General features: G+C 48.2%; 1 long non-coding RNA gene across 1 annotated transcript; it reads right to left on the bottom strand.

The window, feature by feature from the left end:
• Positions 1-294: 294 nt before the first annotated feature.
• Positions 295-6,565, bottom strand: LOC114893074. The gene is made up of 3 exons (XR_003792814.1): positions 6,532-6,565; positions 5,874-5,922; positions 295-1,416 (listed from the first exon to the last, which is right to left on the bottom strand). It is a non-coding gene; the product is annotated as an uncharacterized LOC114893074 (long non-coding RNA).
• Positions 6,566-6,884: the final 319 nt, after the last annotated feature.

Consider the following 6,884-nt stretch of genomic DNA (forward strand, 5'->3'; position numbering starts at 1 on the left):
TCTTGCAGCAGAGTATCCCATGGTATGAACGGACCTCAATTTGTTTATCCATTCTCTCATCCTAGACATTTGGGTTTTTTCCAGTTTTTCGGCAATAACAAATAAAGCTGCTATGAACATTTGTCAGCAGATCTTTGCACCGACATATGTTTTCATTTCTCTTGGGTAAATACCTATGAATTGAATTGCTGGGCTGTATGGTGAGTGTGTAACTTCATAACAAACAAACCAACCTGGCAGACTCTTTTTGCACACCTGCAGTGGATGAGAATTCCAGTTCCTCCACGTCCCGTCAACACTTGTTATCAGCAGCCCCTAATTTTGGCCAACATGCTGATATCTTGTAGTCTGGACCGTTGTAGTCACCTCTGCCTCGAACACCTGCTTCCGCCCTGGCTCCCCCACTGTTTGTTCACACTTCAGAAATCTGATACATGGTTTGTCGTTAATATTTCCCTTTTTATTATAGAAAAATTTCGTGCATGTGCTAAAGCAGACAGAAGAGTATGCAGAGCCCATAGGGTCCTGTCACCCGACTTTTACGATAACCCACATTTTGCCCATCTTCTTTCATCTCTTACCTCCCAACGTGTTTTTTCAGGGAGTATTTTATAATCTTTTTTTATTGAAGTATAGTTGATTTACAATGTTGTGTTAATTTCTGCTGTACAGCAAAGTGATTCAGTTATACATATATATACACATTCTTTTTCATATTCTTTTCTATTATGGTTTATCACAGGATATTGCCTATAGTTCCCTGTGCTATACAGTAGGACCTTGTTGTTTATCCATTCTCTATATACAAGTTTGAATCTGCTAATTAAGGGAGTATTTTAAAGCAAAACCCGAGTACCATATTACTTCCGCTAGCATCATAGGAATCTTCTCAAACCATAAATTAGATGACGCATGCCTTGCCTAGGAATTGGCCGGTGGGTGCTCATTGCTCTTAGAAAAAATTTTGGATTTCTTCCCATGGCCCTCAGGATGGCTGCTGGTCTCTCTGCCCTCGTGCTCTACCCTTTCCCCTTACTTAATCCCTGCTCCAGGCATATTGTCCTTGTTTTCCCAACCACAGTCCAAGCTCGTTCCTGTCTCAGGGCCTTTGCACATGTTGTTCCTTCTGCCTCAAATGCTCTTCCCCCAGGTATCTGCACGGTTCCTGTGGTAGGCAGCACCTAAGATGGTCTCCAATGGTCCCTGCTTCTTGGTCTTCAGGCACCTGTGTAATTTTCTTATCTTGCGTGGGGGCTGAACCGCTCACTTCTAACCAGTAGGACATGGCAAAGGTGATGGGGTGTCACTTCCAAGATTAGGTTATAAGACTGTGACTTCTGTCCTGCTGGACTCTCCCTCTTGCCAGCACTCTTGTCTCTCGTCCTGATGAAGCCAGTGGCCTTGCGGTAAGCCATCCTATGGAAAGTGGCAAAGAACGGAGAGTAGCCTTCAGCCAACAGCCGGTGGGGAAATGAATTCTGTCTTCAGCCTTGTGTGTGATTCTCCCAAGTTGAGCCTTGAGATGACCATATAGCCCCAGTGGATGCCCTGAGTGCAGCCTCATGAGTTACAGGACCAGCTAAGTGGCACCCAGATTCCAGACCCCCAAATCATCACAAGATCATCCATGTTGTTGTTTAGAGCCACTAGGTTTTGGGGTAATTTTTTATGCAGGACTACATAAAAAATATAACTCTTTCACCTCCCTCACCTCTTTGCTCAAAAGTCAACTTCTCCATGAGATCTTCCCTGGCCACCCAATTAAAATTGTAACCCATTCCCAGAACTCCCATTCGTCTTCTCTGCTTTACCTTCCTCCTAGAACTTATCAACTTCTATATTATTTAACTAATTCATTGTCTCCCTCTTTGTTGGAACATTGCCTCAGGGAGGACGGGGGCCTCTGTTTTGTTCATTGCTGCATCCCCAGTCTTAGGACACTGCTGGGTACATAGTAGGTCTCGCTGGATCTAAAGACACACCTACCATTGACCTAGCAACCCCACTTCTTGGGTGTACACACAAAAGAATTGAAGGCAGGGTCTCAAAGAGATATCTGTGCACCCATGTTCATAGCAGCATTATTCACAGTAGCTAAAACATGGAAGTAAACCAAGTGTCCATCCATCGATGAATGGATTACCAAAATGTGGTATATTCATACAATGGAATATTATTCAGCTTTAAAAAGGAAGGAAATTTTGCAATATGCTACAACACGGATGAAACTTGAGGACAGTATGCTCAGTGAAATAATCCAGCCACACAAAGACAAATACTGTATGATTCCACTTATGTGAGGTTCTTAGATTAGTCAAAATCGTAAAGACAGAAAGTAGAATGGTGGTTGCCAAGGATTGGGGGAGGGGGGAGGGGGAGTTATTATTTAATGGAACAGTTTCGGATTTACAAGATAAAAAGAGTTCTGGGGATGGATGGTGGTGTTGGTTGTACAACAAAGTGAAGGTACTTAATACCACTGAACTGTAAGCTTAAAAACGGTTACAATTAAAAAACGGTAAATGTACCGTTATATGTATTTTAACACACATACACACAAAGATACACTTATTGTACCATCCTGTCCCCCTGGGGGTGGGGCTTGGTTACCAGCTTCAAGTTTAATAGTCAGAGGTCGTGGGTTGGGTTCCTGGGTGTCCCCCCTCCCTCTGTTGAGTTGAGCAGTATGTGTATCATTCCTGCCTCCCATCAGGTCTACTTGACTTTCACATCTTCCCAGCTTCTCAGGAATTTTTCAGGGATGGGAAATCCCCTTCCTGCCCAAATATGGAAGCAGAAAGCATTCTTCTGTCTACGGAGCTGGAGGCCTTGGCTTTGACTCCACCCTTTGTCCCTTCTGCAGCTGCCTCTGGCTAGCCTTGATGGGCAGAGGGGTCTGGGAACCCATGTGTGTGTGTGTAGGGGGGGTCATCCGCTCTGGGGACACTGTCCTGCATGAATCACATTTTGGAGGGGCCTCTCACAGCCATCCCCCCATGCCCCATCCATGGATGTATCAGCCACTGCAGGGCCCAGCAGGTCCACTCAGCCCTCCTGCCCTTTATCAACAGCCTACATTCACAAAGCAGTTGCGTGCCCAGCACCATATATCCCTGGAAGCTCGCAGTTTGTCTCCATACTGGATGCCCTTCCATTTGCCTTCTTATGGACTGAATTGTGTCCCCCCTCAAATTCATATGTTGAAGCCCTACCCCCTAATATGACTGTATGTGGAGACAGGGCCTTTAAGGAGGTAATTAAGGTTAAATAAGGGAGTTCCCCGGTTGTCTAGTGGTTAGGATTCAGCACTTTCACTGCCACGGCCTGGGTTCAATCCCTGGTCAGGGAACGGAGATCTCACAAGCCCAGCGGTGCGGAAACCAGGAAGAGAGGTCTCAGCAGAAACCAACTCTGCTGGCACCTTGATCAGTCTCCCGATCGCTTTCACTCTCCAGAACTGAGAAAATAAATGTCTGTTGTTTAAGCAACCTGCTCTTTGTTTTGGCAGCCCAAGCTGATTGAGACAGGGTAGTAACAGCTCCCAGCTCCTGGCAGCCCTGGGGTACATCACCACCCCCTGTTGATTTCCCTGGATGTGGCCCACACCTTCATTGAGGCTTCTGGCATTCTCCACTTTGTGTGCATCATGTGTCTCCCACCACTGGCCTCAACCCTAGCAGCCCACTGGGATCACCTAAGGAGCTTTAACAATGCTGACCCCTGACCCCACCCCCAGAGAACCTAAGGCAATTGGGTGAGGCTGGCTTTGGGGAGTTTTCAACTCCCAGGTAATTCTAACGTGCAGACAGGGTGAAGAATTGCTGATCTAGAATGGTGTTTCTCAACCAGAGGGGATTCTGCCCACCCCCATCCCCAGGAGACATTTGGCAATATCTGGAGACATTTTTGGTTGTCTCACTTGGGGCATGGATGCTACCAGCATATAGTGGGTGGAGGCTGGGATTGTTGCTAAGCAATCTACAATGCACCGGACAGGACCCTGTAACAAACAATGACCCAGCCATAAATGTCAGTATTGCTAAAGTCCAGAAACCCTGCTCTAGAGGTACATGAGCCACGTATTCCCTCCGTGAAGGTGCATGACACCACGTTGGGGGTAGGTACTATTCTATACCCATTTTGCAGAAGGGAAAACTGAGGCTCAGAGAGAAGAAGTAACTTGGCCATGCTCAGACAGCAGAGCTGGTGCTCGCACTGCTGTCTAGCAGACAAAGCAGCAAAAAGTGCCTACAATGTACTAAGGAGGAGACGGAGGTGGGCAGTAATAAAGCCCATTGTTACACAAATTGATTCAGCAGCCAGCCTGTCACTCTCTGGCTCTGTGCCTCTAGCCCCGCGCTTTCTCTTACAGTGCCTCATGTTCCTACTCATAAAATACAGATTTGGCAGTAATGATACCTGCATGGGTAGTCACTGCAGGGGGCTCAGAGGATGCTGGGCTGTTTAGGGGGCAGGGCCAGCAGGAGGGTGGGATGGGGTCTTCTCAGAGTGGGTAGGGAAGACTTGGTTATTATTTGGAGAAAGATCATGCCAGGCCGGGGAACAGTGAGTGAAATGGCCCTGGAATGGAAGGCAGGAAGGCCTGCTTCACCTTCCTCCTTCTCCTCCCTTCTTCCTGAGCCCAAATTGCAAAAGGACCAATTCCAGGCCAGGAGATGACACCAATTGGTGTACTTGAGTTGGATCAAACTGGCTCCCAAGAGCCAATTATGCATATCTCTTCCTAGCTCAGGGCTCAGATATCAGATATCACATTCACAGCCTGAAATCTGCCAAGATGGGAGAATTTACACCATGGAAATTGGCAAACACTATAAACAGATGCCCTTGCCCCAGCTGGTTTATGAGCACACTGTAGCTTACACCCATCTGGAGACCCCCTCATGCCCGCTGTCTCAGTCCATTGGGGCTGCTATAACAAAATGCCATAGACTGGGTGGCTTATAAACAATAAACATTGATTTCCCACAGTTCTGGAGGCTGGAAGTCCAAGATCAAGACGCAGGCAGATTCGGTGTCCAGTGAGACTCTCTTCTGCTTCATAAATGGTGTCTTCTCACTGTGTCCTCACACAGTGGAAAGGGCCAGGTACCTCTCTGGGGTCTCTTTTATAAGGGCACTAATTCCATTCATGGGAACCCTGCCCTCATGAGCTAATCACCTTCCAAAGGCCCCCACCTCCTAATATTATCACCTTGGGGGTTAAGATGTCAACATGTGAATCTGGGGGGGAAATAACATTCAGTCAAGAGCTCCCCCTTCTCCCTCTCAGTGACATCACTTTCACAGCTTGAAATTGACCAAGGTGGGAGAATTTACACCATGTAAATTGGCAAACATTACAGATCCCAGCTGGTTTACCAGCACACCATTGCTTACACCCCAGGACAGCTGCCCCAACTGACACCTGCCCACCCACCTTTCAAGATAGGCAAAACCCCTTGCCCTCAGGTGCAGCAAGGCAGGAGGCCAGCCTGGTGGAGGAGGCAGCTGACAAACAAGCATCATGTCAGAGAGTGACAAAAGAAATGTCATGAGGAAAACTAAAATGGGTAGAGAGAAAATGAGGGATAGGGGCTGCATTTTAGACTGAGCACCCCTCTCTATCCTTTATGTAGCCCTCCCCCACTCCCCTGCATCTTCCTGCATCCCACCCTTCCCCCATCAGCCACTTGAACGCCACACATGTCTTTGCATGACCTGAATCTTTTCTTTTACCCCTTCCTCCCTCTCCCCACCCTGGGTCCTTCTTAAAGCCCTTGCCCAGAGGCCCTGGGTCTGTCCTGCTCCCTGGAATTTTCATCACACAGAAATTCGTCAGGTCCAAGCACATTTCTGCTCAAAGAACTCACCTTCACCTGAAATTGGCTTTGCTGCCTGCTCTGGGAAGCGTCTTGGCTCCTGTTTGAATGGACGAACATAGCAGTGGCTTGAAGGTCACCCTGCCCTATTGGGAGCTCCATGGTCATCGCCTTACTCTATCCACCCCAACATCATAGCCACTGAAGGGGTTCCTTAGGCTGGTGGTAGCTCCCCTTCCCATCAGCCACTGGGCAGGCCCAAGGCTTTTTTGTCCCACCATGAGAGTGGGTTGGGGAGAGTGCCTATGGTCTCTCCCCAACACACACTATGGTCCAGCCTTCTTTGCTCTGTCCTGCCTCAGTTTCCCCATCTGCTCACCCCAGCCTCTCCCAGAGGAGGCTTTGGGGATGAATTTCCAGACACACAAGGATGATGCAATGCTACCTCTCCCTCGTTCCTTCTCATGCCAGTGTGGGCCCAGCGCAAGAGGGCCCAGGGGATCGGGGAACTCTAGATATTTCTCAGATCATCACGCCAGTCAAACTTGGAGCCCAAATGGTGGCGATTCCCTCTGAGCTTAGACTGGACCACTCCCATCCTCCCAGCAGCTGGGAACCCTCCAAAATCTTAGACACCTAGATGAGCCCCCCTCCCCAGCTGTGCCCATACTGCACCCCCAAATCCTGCAGCTGAAGCCAGAAGCCATACCTTCTGTTTATAGATCAGTGAGGAGGGAGGGGGGTTGGCAAGTTTTAAAAGCTCATTAAGGCCTGCGTTCTTTTTATAGATGAGGTTTCCTGCGTCTTTCCTTTCCTCCACCCCCTTCCGCCCCTCCCTGCTTTCCGAACGCCGTATTTATTTGAGTTAGAAAAATAATGAGGTCCCTGAGGTCGTACACAACACATTGGCTCTCTAATCAAAGTATTGCTGTGGAATTAAAAATATAGAGAAATCTCTGTGTGTTGGAGTGTGGGCTGCTGGCTGTGGACGCAGGGCACATTCACCCAATACCACCCTAGCTCCACCAGACTGGCTTCAGGGGAGGGACATAATTAGTTGTT

The sequence above is a fragment of the Monodon monoceros genome, unplaced genomic scaffold, assembly GCF_005190385.1.
Source record: "Monodon monoceros isolate NGI ecotype Baffin Bay Population unplaced genomic scaffold, NGI_Narwhal_1 Super_Scaffold_12, whole genome shotgun sequence".
Lineage (NCBI taxonomy): Eukaryota > Metazoa > Chordata > Mammalia > Artiodactyla > Monodontidae > Monodon > Monodon monoceros.